This window comes from Mirounga angustirostris, unplaced genomic scaffold (assembly GCF_029215605.1).
Source record: "Mirounga angustirostris isolate CCGP_5_RB_7025 unplaced genomic scaffold, mMirAng1.0.hap1 SCAF_2, whole genome shotgun sequence".
Taxonomy (NCBI): domain Eukaryota; kingdom Metazoa; phylum Chordata; class Mammalia; order Carnivora; family Phocidae; genus Mirounga; species Mirounga angustirostris.
The window spans coordinates 4934338-4951418 of NW_026991710.1; the positions used below are offsets into that span (position 1 = coordinate 4934338).

At 52.6% G+C, this 17081-nt stretch overlaps 1 long non-coding RNA gene across 1 annotated transcript; it reads right to left on the minus strand.

Annotated features, from left to right (window-relative positions):
- Positions 1 to 2138: 2138 nt before the first annotated feature.
- LOC129045948 (uncharacterized) lies at positions 2139 to 16809 on the minus strand. The gene is made up of 5 exons (XR_010408346.1): positions 16609 to 16809; positions 8037 to 8116; positions 7083 to 7211; positions 4151 to 4277; positions 2139 to 3819 (listed from the first exon to the last, which is right to left on the minus strand). It is a non-coding gene; the product is annotated as an uncharacterized LOC129045948 (long non-coding RNA).
- Positions 16810 to 17081: the final 272 nt, after the last annotated feature.

Consider the following 17081-nt stretch of genomic DNA (forward strand, 5'->3'; position numbering starts at 1 on the left):
GAGATGTGTCCTCGACCTGGAAGAGGTCGAGTGATTTCTTGCATACCCTCTTGCCTACCTGCTGCTAAAGTGGAAGGACCCTGCTAGGAGAGCGCAGTGAGGGAGGAGAGCCCTGGGAGCTCCAGAGAGGGAGAGATGGGGGAGGGCTGCTGGAGAGCCCCGAGTCAGGAGGGAACTTGAAGGGAAAGGGGTCTGTGGTGCAGCACATCCGAAAAAGGGCCTGCCCCCGCCGGGGGCTGGTGCCGAGACATCAGAGTAAATGTCCAAACTCAGCTCACATGCACCTCAACACAAAGTTCTGCACTCTCACGTTTGCTTATAGAAATATATCCTTATCATACAATCCATCATGACAATGCAGGATGACCCTGGGAACAATTATGGAAGGGACCCCACCCTCATTCAGATGATCCCTACCACCAACCCTCTTGCAACCTGAAGCCAAGATTCGGAAGGGCTGTTAAGCGAAAACAAATCGCAAGGTGCCCAAGAAAAGGTGTCGAAGAAAGAACTAGCCAGGAACCATTTATCTTGTAATCTATCATGCTGTATATCTAGTCACACGGCCCTCAATAGAAGTGTGAGGTCTTCATCTATTAGAATCAATTCATGTTTTCAACTTCCAATTCAACCAGAGGTCACTGAGCACTCCGTTCACAGTCGCGCTCTGAGCTGCGTGTCGTGAGGACAGCAGGAGCTTGTCTGAGGTCACAGGGTGGGTGAGGAAGAAAGGGGAGGCTCTGGATCAGCAGCTGGCAGCCCTCCAGGGCAGGTGGGCACATGGAAGGCAGAGGAGACTGGACAGGGAGATGGACGCCAGGTCATGGACAGCCTGACATGTAGGCAGTGGGGCGGGCACAGGCTCCGGGGAGGGGTGCCTGCGTCGGTGAGAGAGCACCGGGCTGCACAGGGCAGAGGAGGGGCGAGGGGCTTCTGCCTCTGCAGCCCTGCCTGGGCCCCAGGGGGCTGACCTTTCAGGCAGACGACAGATTTAGGAAGTCCTTGGCACTGTAAGTCCTCACATCATTTTATCATCATGATAGAAGGTGGTGTACTTAAAACAACTTTTAAAGTTATTATGAATGCATGCTTAAAGTAATAAAAAAAAAAGGGGAGGTGTAAAGTGAAAGTGTGTCCCATCCCATTTTACTCCCCCTGGGTGAGAGTTTCTTGTGTGGCCTTCCAGAAAATTTCAGCGTAAGCACATCTGGCTGCCCCTTAAAATTCATTTTCAGTGATTCCTTGTTTGTTAGTGAAATAGATATTTCTTTGTCAGTTAAAGCTCAAAGGAAAACACCTACCAATTACATCGCAGCTCGTACCGTCCGGCGACTCCAGGCACGGCTGCCCTGTCCTAGTCCCCATGTGCCCACTGTCCGCTCCCCGCAGCCCGAGCGACCCTCCGTGCCCCAAACGTCCTACGCGGCCTCCCTTCCCTGGGTCTCTGCCCATCCTGTCTCCTCTGCGTAGAGCTCAGCTTCACATCCATCTGCACCCAGCATGCCCAGCATGCCTTCTGGGAATTTCTCACGTATTCTCAGGACTCCTCATTAGGGGGAGTCAGAATCGCCTGCCGTGTGAGTAACACCCCCAGACGGCACCGGCCTGTCTCCATCATAGCCGATTCCTGGAATGATCTCCTGTAGCTTCTGTCATCAGTCACCACACCTGGTGATGTAAAGGAGCAGAACTCATTCTCCCAGAGTCCTGGAGACCAGAAGTCCAAAATCAGCCTGGCGGGGCCAGAATGAAGATGTTGGCAGGGCCATGCTCCCTCTGGAGGCTCTAGGGGAGAACCTGTTTCTGGCCCCTTCCAGCCTCTTCCGGTGGCTAATGACATTCCTCGGCACGTGGCCACATCACCTTGACCTCGGCTGCTGTGGTCACGCAGCCTTTCCTTCCGTCTCCCTCCTGTAAGACCACCTGTGGCTATCTGATGCCCTTATTTCAATTTCATCACATCCCCAAAGACCCGCCCCATTGTCCGTAAGGTAACATTCATGGGTCACAGGTACTGGGACCTAGGTATCTTTGGGGGTGAACATTTTTCAGTCTCCCATGCCCGATGAGGTGATGTTTCAAAACCACTACCCGCCCCCCACCCCTGAAAACAAATACTTACATCAAGTGCTGAGAATGGAAGGCCCTCCCTGTCTAATCTGTTTCCTGGTGTGCCTGGTCCTGCTGGAAGACAGGTGGCATCAGAAAGCATCTGAGGGAGGAGTGGTCACCTTGAGGGTCGGAAGTGCTTCCCGAGGCTAAGAAGTGACCCCAGGCTCCTGCTGGAGGACCAGGGCTTGGCTTCAGCGGCTCAGGTCCCACTGAGGTCTGAACGGCCCTAAAACCCACGAGGCTACCCCTGACTTCCATGTATAAGCATCTGACCAGCTATGGAACGATGAGCCAGAAACCAGGAAAAAACGAAAAGAGTGCATTCTTCTGATTAGCATGGCCGATTCTAGGTGATGTTAAAAAAAAATTGTTTATTGTAATTAATAGATTTTTATATGGTAAGCTTTAAACAATTACCATGTTTTCCATCAGGCACAACTTGTTTGTTTAAAAACCACGCTCTATTGGAATCGTCTTTCTTTGTATCACACTAGCTTTCTGTGTGGGGACAGTCTCCAAACAACCACAACGGTTAGCAGGCCGAGGGGCTCCCACGAGCCTGAAGGATTAAGTAAGACGAGGTGCTCCCTGCTAAGTCTGACAAGCGGCGTCCTTAGGGAGGAAAACACCAGCAGGGAAGACAGCTGCTCTCAGTGGACCCTTGGCCAAGGGTCTCAGGGCACAGTTTTCTTAGCTCTGACGTTCATAGCGAGGACCGGAGGCCCCACTATGCTCAGGGATTGTCTGCTAATAGTTACATGCTAGATCAGTGGTTTTCAGGTTGATGGTTTTTTAATGGGCAGGTGCTTGATTAAAAATAAATGTGAGGTGGAAACCCAGTACCTACAACGCGCCAGAGTGGAGAGGCCCGTGGACCAACTTGGTCTTCTGCTTGTTTTTATAAATAAAGTTTTATTGGCACACAATATACACCATCTGTAGCTGCTTTCCTGCTTCAACCAGAGCCGAGCGGTTGTGACAGAGACCACGTGGCCCACAAAAGGTAAACTATTTATGGTCTAACCCTTTGCAGCAGTTTGCTGATCCCTGCTCTGGATGAAGCTGGGGTGCGGTGCCTTTGCTGCAGAGTGAAAAGGGGGGTAGCCAGAGTGAAAGCTTGCCAAACTCTTGCCATGTGCCAGGCACCAAGCTCCCTACAATTTAACCCCTCTGCTCTGCACCAAGCCCAGCCCAGAGGGACTGATTACAGCCGATTTTCATGCGAGGACACCGAAGCACAGACTGCTTCAGTGGCTCGTGCTGAGTCACAGAGCCAGCATGTGGCAGAGCCGGGATTTAAACCCAGGCACTTGGACTCCCGAGCCCACGCCCTGACCACTGAGGCGAGAGCTCAGGTGGGAGTGAGAAGTGGCAGCGTGGGGGCCCGATGGGCTTTGCGTGGAAGCCCTGGGGACGGTGGTCAGCCCCAGGCACAGAGAGCGCAGGGCACAGCACTCCGCATGGACGGTGGTGGACCCCGAACCACTGATGAGGAGCCCACCTCCCTGGACCTGAGCTCCCGGGCCCCTGCTGCTGAGGACTCTCAACACTGCCCCATGGGCATGCGCCCCTAGGAGGGGGCTGGTGATGCCTTCCAATGAGGAGGAAGAGACGATGAATGGGAGGTGCCCTCCATGGTGAAGGCATGGTGAGTAGACACTCAATAAATGCAGCTCTCTTCTCTTCCTTCAGCTGGGACCCCCAGAGCTGGACCCCAAGACAAGGATTTGGTGTGAGTGGTGTTTTGGGTGGTGATGCCAGGAAGCATTGGTGGGGGTGGGGGCCGGTGAGTGGAGGACAGGAAGAAAGCCAGTGCAGGGTGTCTTGCTGGGCAGGGGCCACCACAATCCATCTATTAGATAAAGGGCTCATATCCAAAGGATAAGAGGATGCGGCTTTTAAACTGGAGGTGACTGGTGCGAACACTGGGTGGGGTTAGGGCTAGCCCCAAGGGCTTTCTAAACACGCTTCATGCTGAAAAAAATCCCAGAGTGGCAGGGAGAGCTAGCCCCAGCCCCCGTGGCCGGGCCCCACTCACCCAACAGTGTGCGTGCCTCGTGCGCTGCTTGCCTCTGCAAGAAGGCTCCACACGCCTGGGAGCTCTGGTAGGCCCGCAGCTCACGGATGTAGCGTTGCTTGTCCTTATCCGCCTCATAAACGTACCTCTGGAAGAAGGAGCACAGTGGTGATTCTCAGACTCTCCTGATCTGGGAGGTGGGGGGGGGGGTGGTCTTCTTGTCCAATTTGCCTTGGGTTCTCTAGGAAGGTCCCAAGAAGCTACTACCCAGCTTCTGCTTGCACACCCCTGGGATGGGGACCTCACTACCCACCAGCAAGCTCATTCCTTGTTTAAATGATGCTGACCCTACAGAAGGTTTTCTTCCAATCGACAGGAATCTGCCCCTCCCCCCACCCTGAGGCTTTCACCGTTCTGTCACATGTGATCTGGTGATTGCAGAGGAGGGTAGCACTATTAGGTCCCTCTCAAGGGACATGCCACTTCTATTCAATCATCACTCATACAAAATCAGTGCTTTACCCTGTGCAGCGTGCTGGGCTGGGTACTGTTGATAAAGAGACAAATCAGAGCCAGCCCCAAGCTACTCCCTCGGTTACTGTTTTCCCTCCATCAGAAACACCCATCTCAGGGTGCCTGGGTGGCTCAGTGGTTAAGCGTCTGCCTTCAGCTCAGGTCATGATCTCAGGGTCCTGGGATCGAGCCCCGCATCGGGCTCCCTGCTCAGCGGGAAGCCTGCTTCTCCCTCTCCACTCCCCCTGCTTGTGTTCCCTCTCTGGCTGTCTCTCTCTGTTAAATAAATAAAATCTTAAAAGAAAAGAAAAGAAAAGAAACACCCATCTCGCCTTTCCTCCTCTGGATAAATCCTACTTATCCTAAAGATCCATCATAGAAAATTTATTTACCTCCTCAAGAATCTTTTTCTGATACCCTCAGGCTGGGCTGTGCCCTCAGACCTCCTGGAGCATGCCAGTCCCTGGTACAGACCTTTGTCCCAGGCAATCCTCACCCTAGATTGTATGCGTCCCCTTCAGGGGTCCTGACCCCCTTGACTCTGAGCCTCTGAGGGTGGGGACTTTGACTCATCTCCAGCCACACCAGGCAGGTGTAACCCAGGGACAACAGGGGGACAGCATGGGTGGTGTGGGTGGGGGAAGTTTGTCCCAAGAACACTTGTCGGGTAATGAATATCCACAGTGGTTATTTACTTGAGGCACTTGGTAATTTGAAATAAATAATCATGTTATTAAGTTAAAACTATTTTAAAGCATTGATATGCTGGGTTGGTCCTCCTAAAGTGTGGAGCAGGCCATCAGATGACCTCTTTCCTCAGGCTTCTGGACCCTCTTCCCACCTGTCAGGGGGCACACAGCCTCAGCCCCATTCTTACAGGGACCTGAGTCCCACCGAGGGGACAGCTGATGATGGTGTAAGGCAGGGTTTTTAAAACTAAGCTTTGGAGGAGCTCCAACCATGGCAGCTGGGGCAGGGAGAGGGTGGAGGATTTCTGAGATCATGAAAATAGCTCAGTGATACCCTAAACCTTGGATCAGAGACTCTGCCTCTGGATGTCCCACCAGAGATGCGCTAGGCTTTGCCAGCACCCTGCTTATTTGCACAGCAAATTGTAATTTTGTCTCAGCCGCTCAGACTGGAGTGTTAGGGGCTTAAGTCACTGTAACAGGTGGGGACCTGCCCTAACCATCCTCACCCAAGTGTAACCACAGTAGCTTTGCTTTAATTGGTTTGACATGTTAACATGTGTGTGATGGGGACACTTCCTCCCCACTTCTGATGTTTCCATTGGCTTAAACCTCCTGCCTCTCCTGTACTGGCAGAAGGAGTGGCTTCTCTGAGTCATAAGCCAGGGCCAGAATCAGAGATGCTCAGTGGAGTCCCGCCTTCTCTCCCCTCCTCTGAGACCAGCTGTCTAGTTCTTGGTCACAGTCAGGGGCCTGCCCTGTCCAGGACGGCCAGGGGTTGTCCAGTGCCTGGGCACTGGATCTATTTCCCAAGTGGTTGTAAAGCTGGGTTGTAAGACGAGGGTTGATATGGACACCCCCCCCAAGCCCAAATAAGGACTTCTCCCTAATAGTTAATTTGAACCACGGGTTTTCTGTGGCCAACACAAGTTGAAAGTGCAGAGGTTTAAAGACGTTCATCTCAGGGTCATTGCATTTGACCCAAAGAAATGACACTCTGAAAGCAAGAGGCTGTTCTGGGAAAAATATGGGCTTTGGGGTCAGACCTACTTAGAGGGGGTTTGGGAAGGCTTCTCGTAGGAGGTGACATTGGAGCAGGCATGGCTTGACCAGTGTGGCTGACAAGTATAGAAGGGGGATGGCAGAAGTTGACAGGGGACACATTTGCCCTACTAAAGGGGCTTTGGCTGTAACCCACAAGTTGGTGTTTCCTTCCCTGTGACCCCAAGAACAAACTGCGGGGAAGATTACAGGTGCTCTGTAGAAAGGGGGTTCCATGTAGAATTAGAATTAGTTTGAGAACTGTCTCACCCTAGAGCTGAGACTTGGAGACTTTCATGCCCCCAAAGTGCTTTCCTCTGTCTCTCCCTCCACGCCTCCCTCCACGAGAGCATGGGCCTCAAGTGAAATACTTTTTAAGTAAACAGAATCCTATTAAATGCTCCCAAAACCTTCTGCAGAGGGAAAAACCTATTTCACAGGACTTACTACAGAATTTCCCAAACTTATTTGACAACTTACCTGTTTCGTGGGTTAGTCATTCTGCTTAACCCAGTTTGCTAAATGGTGAGTGCCAAAAGCAAGGGAGAACTGACAATTGCTTTTAAGGGGTGGGGTGAGAGGCATCTCATACCTGCTTTCCAGAGGGTTCCCTGTGGCTCCTGTGTGAATAGATGGGCTGGGGGGGAACAGCCCCAGATGGAGGCTGTTGGGGGCCACTTTCTCCTCATTCTATGCAGAAAAGGACTTACTTGCTTTTTCTCTTGAGACAGCTGAGCCCACTGAGCCGCCAACATCTTCATGATTTCCGTAAATGGCAGATCCGGGTGCCTGGCCCTCAGCTGGCTCCTCTGCTCGTTTAGGAAGATCCTGTACCTGTGCTAGGAATGGAACAAGCAGCAGCTCTGAGCAACTGCAGGGGGCTGGGAGGGGCAGCGGGCCTGGGGGAGCGATTTCCACTTCCTGGTTTTTTTTTTAATAAAAATAAGTAATCATTGGTTTGCCCATAGTTCCAATCTAACCAGTGAATGGAGGTTAATTCAAGAGGGGGAAATACTCAAATGGCTGATTTATCCAGAGACTCATGAAAGACAAAGGAGCCAGAAGAGGCTCCCCAAGGTAGAGGCACGAGGCATGCCAAGAGGGGGCGGCAAGTGTGAGCCTCAGTTTCCCCCTCTGTGGAATGGATGTACATAATGCCACCTGTCCACAGGGTTATAGGAGATGGAGAAGAAAGCCTTCACCCCGAGAAACATGGGGATAAAGGGAAAAGAGCAGAAGCTTCTAGAACAGCAGGGTGACCTGCAGAGCAGTGCAGAGTGACTGTCATGGGATCTGTTTTCTGCAGCCCAAGATGCCAGGCGACAAGGGACAAAGTTTCAGGGCACTGGGAGGGGCGTCTTGAGCCTTGATGGAGGTTAACTAGCTCACCCCAGAGCACCCACATCTGCAAGCCTGGAAGGGAAACCAGACCTGCTTGGCCCCAAAGCCACCCCCTTCTGGTCTGTGACCCACACACAGCTCTTCGTCCTCTCCTTTGAGCATCAGAACCTTATTACAGCTTAAAGAACTAACAACCTGCACCCCCTCCCTATGGTGTGTGGCCCCCATTGGAAAACAGATCAAGGCTGAGATGGGGTCACGGCCAGGCCCTGCACACATGGCCACTGTATTAGCACACCGTCAGGTAGTCTGCCCCGTCTTACCCTGTCATAGGAGCATGGGGAACAGAAATATCCCTCGGTGGTTTCCTTTTCCTGCCTTTGGGCCAGCCCCCTTTCCTTTTCTGAAAGAGAAATAGCAGAGAAAAAAACCTCAAGACTGTCAGTCATGATTTACCATATTCCCATCACAGTTTACATCAATAATAACAGGACACTAAAGTGTCCTCTCCGTCCATGTGGCCTCTCACAACCTAGCAACTCTGCAGAGTAGAGATGATCCCCTGAACACGAGAGGACTGAGGCACGGAGATTCGATCACTGCCCCAGTCCCCAGCAGGTGCGGGAGTCGGGATATTCCTTCTCATCCAAGCTGCAGAATGCTCATTGGGCATGATCAACAAAAGAACGCAAGGTTTAGGTAACTAGTTGCACAGGAGGAAGGGACCAAACCTCAGCACTGGGGCAGGGGATGGGCAAGAGACAGAAAGTTAACACATGAGCTTGACTGGAGCCCAGCCCGGTTCACATCTCTGTTCTGCCACTTACCTGCTGTGTGGCCTTGGGCAAATTAGGAACATCCCCATGCCTCAGTTTCCCCACTTGTAAAATGGAGATCATGACAGTCCTTACCTGTGGGCTGTGGTAAGGACTAAATGTGCTAATATTCACATAGTTCTTAAAACAGGGCCAGGCACCCAGGAAGTACTCAGTCAGTGCAGCCTGCTATGATTGAACTCTCTCCCACTGAAGCCAGTCTTGGGAGAGAGACCCAAGCTGCAGACTTACTCTTCCATTCATTGTGTGTGTTGGATCCATCAACACTGCCTAATCCTAACCCTTGCTATCATCAGGGCTCTGTGCCTGCTCGGAGTCTAGATGGCTGAATAGGACACAGGCCTTGCCCTCAAGCAGCTCACAGCCCAGTGGTGGAGGCTGACTTATATAGAAATAATTGCAACAATTCATTACAAGGGGTAGAGGTTACAGAATGACAACCTGGATGTCCTTGCACTCAGGGCTCAGATTCCAAGTTTTCTAAATCAAACATATGCATGTGCCCAGAATAGTAGAGAGAACTCAGAATGGGTCCTTGTAAACCTCTCTTTCAACTATTCCAGCTTTTCTGTTCAAAGCTTCACCCCAGACATGCCCATTTCGGTCTTCCCAGGGCCAGGGGATACAAAGCTGGCCTGTGGCTCAGCAGGCTGCCTGGGCAGATGTGCTGGGGACTGAATGACAGAGAAGGTCAGGACAGCGGTTGGCATCAGGGGGCTTAAGGAGCAGGAGGGCAGAGCTCAGGCCAGGAAGAGGCAAAGAGCCAGGATAGCAAACATGTGTGGTAATGAGATAGTGCCGCAGAGTACCTAGCAAGGTGCCAGGCATGCAGTAGGTGCACAATAATGACACTCTCCCTCGCTCCCTTCCAACGCACAGACTATGCTGATCCCTGGAGTCTGAAAGTGAAGAACAATTCTTTCAGGACCCTGGAGAGCTCCCAGGGCCTGAGGTCTGTGCTGATTTCCTGTGAGGGACACACCCCCGTAACAGTGGAGCTCACCAAGGGCTTCCCAACATGCGCGGTCCTGAATGTGAGTCTCACATCCCCCCAGTGAAAGTAAATATTATCATCATCCCATGCCGTGGGAAGACACTCAGAAAGGTGGTGTGATTGGCCACTGAGTAGCCGTGCCAAGCCGAGAGCCGGGAGCACGCCCTGGCTTCTGTTAGAGCCGTGCCTCCTGAGGGAGACCCCACAGCTGCCTGGGGTCAAGTGGCACGTGGGGTCAAGTGGCCAGCTCACCTCTGCCCTGCCTCCCTGCCAGAGCTGCCCCCTTCTCTCTGCTCAGCTCCTCTGCTGTAGCACAGAGGGGAAGTTGTTTGTTTCCAATTAGAGGAAACATTTCCATGTATTTTATTGTACTTCTCTATCTCCTCGTATTATAAATCAAAAATCAAAATAAGTGTACTTTTTAATAATTTTACTGCTGTCCTTGGCCCTTTGTTTCAGCTTCTTTATTACAAGAAAATCTTTCCTGAGTATTTTCTTAGTTTGCCCACAAACTATAGTCATGGAGACAGGGGCGCTTGGGATAAGCCACTCTGAAGCCTTTTGTTCTTCCACCATTTCTCACACAGGATTTGCACTTAATTGACTCTGCCCTAAATAGATCTGGCCATTAGCACATGGTGTTACTGTGTGGAGAACATTCCCATCCACTTGAGGACACCCATTAAAAAGGAGAAGGCAGCGCAGAACATGTTGAGCAAGACAAGAGTGAAGAAAACAGTGTGGTTGGCAGTGAACAAGAAAGCCCACTTTCAGCAGAACAGAGGGTCGATTTTGCCATTTTGATTGTCAAAATCCAAGGGGGGGAAATCCCTTCCGAGAGGATTCTTGACCAGCACAGACTTTTCATATTCAAATTGCAACAGACGGTGAATTTTGGATATTTGGTTCAATAGACAGAATTTTCTTTTGCAGAAAAAAGCTCCTTTGGGAGTCAGCAGGGTGGAACAGAAGGTACTAGGGGCTGGAGTAACAGACACACACCCCCCCTCCCCGCCCCCCAGCTCTGATGCACCGTGGGTCTGAGAGCTGCGCTTACCCCTGCAGCTCCTACTCCAACACAGAAGGCAGCACTGGGGCCATGAACTAGTGTTTGCTAAGGGCTAACACAGGACCGGGCACCTAGCGGGGACTCTGCACATGTGTCTTCTTGCCAGAGAGGGAAGACCTCAAGGACATGCTCATGAACAGGATTCTACAAGGAGACTGAGCAAGACTCAAAGAGAAAAATAGTTTAATTTATGCAACTTTTCATGTCTTTCTTTTGGGAACCAGGCTAAATCTCTGATGATGCTTACTTACAAGCATGTTTAGGAAAAGACTCTTGGCCACTGTGTGTTTTATAGTCAACTCCCCAGCAAAGTTTGGGTCCTGGCTATTTGCACGAGGGAAGTAGGGGCTTAGTTAAAGGGCATGCAGGCCATCCCTCCCTACCCCACCGCTGCATCTGAACAGTGAGGACATTTATTACAAGATGGTGCCTGCATCACACGGTTCTAGATACCATGAGAAAGGTTAAACTGTTAAAACCTGGGTCCCTGCCTTTAGATATCACAGTCCTCTTAAATCAGAATTCTAGTACATTTATTTCTGGAATAAACCAACACTACAAAAGAAGTGCTTTCCTTTTTTTTTTTTTTAATGGAAGGCTATTAGACACCAGTGGCACTCCCTAGCCTAATCTCTCATCTCAACCTTAACCAGCTTTGCAGACTAGATGCCTCAGGGAGAATTGATGATTCTGTGTGGCAATGGAGGGTGGTGGTCAGAGCATGGATTCAGGAGTAAGACGGTCCAGATGCGAGTCCCAGTGTCTCCACAGACTGGCTGTGGAACCTCGAGCACATTACCTAACAGCACATGGAGATGCCAGGTCTTCCCTCGCTGGCTGTAAAGGTTATATAGGCTAGGAAGGGTTGCCAGGGCCCGGGAAGCCCATGGGGTGACTGTTACTGTGATTGAGGTCAGCCCTCTTGTGTTCTAATCCTGCTCCACTGCCTTCTGCACCTGTTGCCTCCAGAAAGTCCTTAGACCTTTCTGAGCGCACCTCCACCCAGAAAGTGGGGCTGGCTTGTTGTGACGGTCACACGAGGAAGATATACACAAGAAAGTGCCACCATGATTGGGATTTAGCTTTGGCTTAAGGGGAGCCAAGCTTGAGTTAAGCTCCTCACACATCTCTCTGTGGCTGTGGCAGACACAGCCAGTCATCTCCGCAGTATCCATTCTACCCTTCTTTATTAGGAATTGAACCCTGATTTTTAGCTGGGCACATGGCCACCTGGAATAAATATGTTTCTCAGTCTTCCTTACAGCCAGGTGGGGCCGTGTGACTAAGTTCTGGCCAATAAGGGCATACTAAAGTATGGTATGCAACTTCTGGAACATCTTCATAAAAGGAAGGCCTCTTTTTCACCTCTTTCTCTCTCATGCTGGCTGGATGCAGACATGAGGACTGGTGCTCAAGCAGCCACCTTGGACTATGAAGCAGCATGCTAAGGATAGTAGGGCAATGAGATGGACAGAGTCTGGCCCTTATTGGTTGTGATACCTCCGTAGTGCCCCAAACCACCTACCTTTATATGTCATTTACATGAGAAAGAAACAACTTTTGCTGTTGTCTAAATCACTATGACTTGGGGGAGTTTTCTGTTATGTGAAGCTGAGCCTCATCCTAATGCATACAGAGGGTTATTTTATTTTTGTGTTTCTAAGCAGACCTGGTCATCTCTCTCTGGTACTATTACAATAACAAGGGAAAGAGAAAAAAAATCATTGTGTACCTATTATGGAACAGACCCTTTGGTAGGCGACAGTTATTTAGACTTCAGAATGGATTGGGCTATCTCCATGTGAGAACTGCTCACCTCACCCCAGAATGGTCACCAGCGACCCCAAGTTTCCTGGAGTGGCTGGGCTCAGGAGCCAGACTCTCTGAGCTTAAATCCTGCCCTGCCATTTACTGTGTGACCCTGGGCAAGCTCCTTGACTTCTCTGTGCCTTAATTTATCCTCATGGAAAAGTGGGGGTAAAAATACCAACCTTGCAGGGTTGAGAGGGTTCAGAGACAAGGCACAGGAGTTCCCGGCGCAGAGCTCAGAACACAGGAAACATTAAACATGCAGCTGGTAACAATGCTGGCCCAGCACGTGAGCCCTCCGTGCCTGGCCTGGGTATTGCACTTGCCTTTGGCTCCTCTGTGTCCTGCTCCTTTGGGTCACCCCGGTTGGCCAGCACGACATGCTGCATGGGCAGAGATGCGGGGTCCCGGCAGTGGGTGCGGATCACAGAGCATCCCGGGGGCAGGCCACCCGTCTCATGCACAGACCTTGGGGGAGAGGTGGGAGAAGGGGGAGGTGGGAGAAGGGGGTCTGCAGGCGCTGAAACAGGAAGAAATGGCCCCATAAGGTCCGAGGTACTGAAATCACCGCCACCCCCTGGGTCCGTCTGGCACAGGCACTCTGTAATTGACACGTGCATTTTCAGATGCTCACAAGTGACAGCGAACTCTGGAAACCGGAGCTGGTGGTCACTTTTCTGGGGCACAAACAGTAGCCACACAGAGGAGGTGGTGCCTAGAAACAAGGCAGGCTCCAGTGAGCTGGCAGAGCCTTTTAAACCATTTAAGCATTGAAAAATGGTTAAATGTAAAAAAATATCCGTTTATAAAACCAAATACCCAAAAGCCACCATCTGTTGCAATTTAACATTTTAACCATTTAACCATTGTTAAAAGTGTGGGCTCTAGACCCAGACCGTCTGGGTTCAGACCCCAGCTCCCATGGATGAGCTTCACGTCGTTAGCAACACGCTTCCACCGCAGGGACTACAGTCCCCGCTGCACATGTTGGGGCAGGATTCATGCCCCATTACACCACAGGTGTCGACGGGATGCTTGCTGTGAGCTGGGCATGCACACATCAGTGCACACAACAGACAGCAATCCAGTTCTCCTGGAGCTGACCTTCTGGGGAGTGGGGGTTAGACTAAAACTCGTAAAGTACAGCACAGGGCACTTAGGAGGCTCTTATTCCGGTGGCATTTTAAATTGGTGTGTTAGCAGAAATCTATCCCTCAGGAATGTCGACTGTGGCCAAGTTATCCCCTGATCCCATTTTACAGATGGGAGGGAAGTAGGAATGGGACTCTGTATAGCTCGGGTCTAGTAGGTGCAAGCGCAGACGACCGTGCTTTCTCCTACCTACACACACGTGGGGGCCAGTGTGTGGATGGGGAAACCGAGGTACAGGGAAGCAGAGTGATTGTCCAGAAAAACCCAGGTAGGAAAGGCCAAGTGGAATCTTGAACCCACGTCTCCTGGCTGCCAGCCCAGTGTTCTGTCCTCCTCCCCTACCTGTCCTGGCTGTGGCTCGCCATGCTGAGGAGAAGGTTACAGCTCTCAAGGTATGTCCTCAAGTGTGACCCCATTAGTATCCTGTCTTAATTAACAAGCCATGATGGAGGAAATGCCCCCTGCCAAACTGTTCCAGGCACCAACTCGTCCGAGAGTGAGGAAAGGCAGGAAGGAATCACTGACTTCCTCTCAGCTTCCAAGGAAGAGGAAATGTGGCAAATAGTGATGACCAAACCCAGAGTTCCAGAACTTTCCTGGCCTGTCCCCATTTCCGTAGCCACATGGCCAAGGTCTTGTAATCATTCACTGTTCTATTTGTTTTGTTTTGATTGAGACGGTATTTTTGAGTCATAACTCATGGGTATGGCTTAGAATTCAAAGGGGTATCAATGGGGTAATGGTAAAAGCTAGAGCTAGCTCGCCCCTCTCTCATCCTGCAGCACCCAGGTCCCTCCCTGTTAGGGCGCACTGTTAGGGGGCATGTCACATGCCCTTCCGGAGCTAGTCTGTGCATTTACACACACTTCGTCCCCCTGCACAGCGGCCAACTAGTTGCACTGAACGTAATTTGCTTCTTTTGTTGACTATGCTTTGGAGCTCCTTCTGCTGGCCATTTAGAGCCGCCACATTTTTGGGGAAGGCTGCATCATATTCTCAGTGTGGACGGGCCACTGTGCATTTAGCAGCCCCTGGTAACAGATGCAGGTTATCCCTGGTCTTTGCACACATGGAATCACCTGCATGTGGCGGGCTCTCTAGGAACTGGGTTGTGGGGTCAAAGGGCATGTGTGGTCCAGAGAGACCAGATAGACCCTGGCTGGCACATTCCCTTCCATGGGGCTGGACCCGTCTCACACCTGCCAACAGTGTAAGACTCACCTTCCTCCTGGAGATCCCTGCTTCTGGGCCCAGAGATGACAGTCCCACCACCTCCCTCTCTGCTCACATCCCTCTAGCGCTCCCTTGACTTCGGCATGAAGTCCAGGTCCCCTGGCCTGGCATTTGAGGCTCCAGGAGGCTGGGCCTGCATGCTCCTCCAGCCCCACATTCATCCAACTGATATAAAGGACACTGAAAGGTAGAGTCAACAGGGGGGGTCAATAGACCCTTTACGTGTATTATGCTGTTTAATCTCCAGCATGGCTCATCACCATGGTGACATCCACGGCGGAGAAGTAAGTTCAGGGAGGTCAGTGACCTTCCTGACTGCCCACAGCAGGGTAAGGGCAGATGGGACCTTCCACTTTGGGCTGCCTATCCTTTCCACCTCCCTAGCCACCTTGCCAACAAACAGAAATCCTATCTCATTCAGTACCACCTGATTTCAGACACCCTCACCCTGCTGGGCCCAGCCCCAAATGTCCCCTGCCTTGGCCCCTTTCCAAAGGCCCAGCACAGTGGGCAACAGAGAGGAGCCCATTTGGGGGTCAGCCGTAGGATGATTTATTCATTCCGGGGACAGACATATTACCAGGGTCGGACAGAGTGCCAGGCCCCAGGCAAAGGCTGCAGAAACAGCAGTGGACGACAACACAGAGTACACAGAGCTCTTGATTCACACCAGTCTTAGTTCCCTGGAGGACAAAAGCTATGGTGATTGCTCTCTCTTTGCTTATGAGTAAATGGAAGCTCAGGAATGCTCTATGATGGCCTAACGATCTCCAATCCAGAGATAGGCTGTGCCTACCCTGGAGCCCTGGCTCCCACTGCAGTGTGCAGTGGTTACACCTACAAGTAAGCTAGAATGTCCGGCTCTGCCACCTACCAGCCATGTCATCGCTCAGTGCCTCAGTTTCCCCACCTGTAAGATGGGAAGGGGCAGTGAAGATTGAGGCTGTTGTTACAGGGCCTGGCACCCAGGAAGCAGGCAAGAGCCAAGAGCCAAGAGCTCCTATTCTAAGTCAAAGTCGGCTTTGGAACTTGAGAATACCTTCTGGACGTTCAACTTTAGGCTCGAATGCCACTAGCCCTCCAGGGCCAGAAACACATTAGCCGGGAGCAAATTAAACCATTTTCACTTAATTGTCCTATGAGGTTAGGAAACGGGATTTTCTGCAAAAGGGAAGGCTCTGGACAAACCCCGAACCTTTCCAGCATCAATTTCAACATCTGCGCGCTTGGCAAGAAGCTCTGGCACCCACAGAACTGGGTTCCAATCCTGTTACGCCCTAAAGACCCACGGGACCGAGATCAGGTTACTGAACGCCTTGCGTTTCTCACTGTGGAGACGTGACAATGCCTGCCCCCAGGTCGCTGGGGGCATTACGTGGGACAGGTGAGCACAGGTTCGCTGAGCCAGAGCTGGAGCCCGGCCAAGGGCCCCACGACGCAACTGGGGTCATCCGCTGACTGCGCGCGGCCGTGTGCCCCAAGCAGCGCCCGGGACTCTGTGTGGCGGCCTGGAAAGCAGGCCAGCTCCGGAGCCCGGGCCGCACCCGCTTCGGCACTGGCCGCTGCGGACAGCACCGCAGCCAGGCGGCGGGAAGTCCGGACGGTCACTTGTGCCCCGGGACGCGCGGGGAGTGGACCCGGCGGGGCGCAGGCTGGGTCACGTTCCAGGGCCTGGGCCCGCCAGGCGTGGGCACCCGAGCCGCGGGGCTGGCTGCACCGGAGCGCGCCCACCCCCCACGACCTCCGCACTCCCGGGCAGCGGGGCGCGCGCGACGGGGAGGGGCGCAAGTTCAGCCACTGACCCGCAGCCTGGCCGCCGTCCCGCTGCACGTCGCCCGCCCGCCCGGGCCGCCGCCCCGCGCCCGAGGCTCCGGTTCAGAGCCCCCGGTGCGCCCGCCAGGCGCCCCTCCGCTCCGCCCCGCCGCTGCGGGTCCCCAGGGCGTGGGCTCTGTCCGCTGGGAACCGCGTCGCGCTGCCAGGGGCCTGGGCGGGTGCACGGGGCCAGAGTCCCAGCCGCGCAGGATGCCCGGAGCTCCGGGCTTTCCGGGCAGCCGGGGACTGGGCGGGGCCAGGAGGGGCGGGGCGGGGGCGGGGCGGAGGGCCGGGCGAGCCTCTCCCCGCGCCCCCGCTTCTGGCCGAGCCTGTCTCTCCGCCCGCACCGCCGTTATATAAGTGCGCCCAGTTGACGGGGAAGAGCCAGTCAGCGACGGCTCATCTTTGAATGATGCATTTTAATATTTCCAAATCACACCAGAATACACAACGCATTATCACT